The sequence below is a fragment of the Colobus angolensis genome, unplaced genomic scaffold (genome assembly GCF_000951035.1).
Source record: "Colobus angolensis palliatus isolate OR3802 unplaced genomic scaffold, Cang.pa_1.0 Scaffold157, whole genome shotgun sequence".
NCBI classification, from domain to species: domain Eukaryota; kingdom Metazoa; phylum Chordata; class Mammalia; order Primates; family Cercopithecidae; genus Colobus; species Colobus angolensis.
The window spans coordinates 139,154-139,861 of record NW_012114677.1 but is presented as its reverse complement, the minus strand read 5'-3'; the positions used below and the strand labels follow the sequence as shown (position 1 = coordinate 139,861).

The window sequence follows — 708 nt, the reverse complement described above, 5'->3', positions numbered from 1 at the left end:
GGGAGCTGGCTTCGGCGCCGAGGGCGTCTTGGAGGGATCCCTGCGGGGCCGTCGGCCTGGGCCGAGCCTGGGAGCGAGGGCGCCGCGAGTCTTTCAGCGTGATAGGACCCCGGGGACGAGCCTTCTCCCTGGCCGGTCGTTCCTGGCCGGCTGGTGGGCTGCAGGGGTCGGGGCGGAGGAGGAGGACCCTGGCCGGAGGCTGGTCAGCATCCTGCTTGGGAGACGGGGTCCGCGGTCCGCGGCGCTGGTGGCTCCAAGGTTTGTGTACGGACGCCTGTTTGGGTACTGCCTGTCGGCTCTCGTATTTAAAAACGACGGCTTCTGCCAAAAGAGAAAAGCCGTATCTGCCGACGGAAGCTCAGGAGATAATCCTGGAACTTTATCAGCGATGGGGCTGTGGGTCACCTTTGCCCTCCTTCTCTTTTCTTTTTTTTTTAATATTTTATTTTCGTTTTTGGGAGATGTCAGAGGGCCTTTCCCTATTATAATGACTTTTATCTTTGTTCTTGTAATGGCTCAAGATAGTTGGGAGGTAATTTGCATTCACTTTCTGCATGCCCACCTTGAAAAACATATTTTGGTTCTCCTGAAACTGTTGTGGGTTTGAGCATAATTTATGCCTAGAATGGCAGAAAGCAATGATCATATCTCCAAAGACCAAAAACATAGCTGATAGCTGTATGCATTACTGGTAAGTTATGATTTTTT

General features: G+C 52.7%; 1 protein-coding gene across 2 annotated transcripts in view; it reads left to right on the top strand.

Moving 5' to 3' along the window:
• ADD1 (adducin 1 (alpha)) overlaps positions 1 to 708 on the top strand; it is a 107,445-nt gene continuing 106,737 nt past the window's right edge. Inside the window, exon 1 of one of the 2 annotated variants that reach the window (XM_011936740.1) lies at positions 1 to 691. The gene's annotated coding sequence lies outside the window, so the exon portion shown is untranslated. The remainder of the gene's footprint in view (positions 692 to 708) is intronic. The other variant, XM_011936736.1, reaches the window with a different exon arrangement.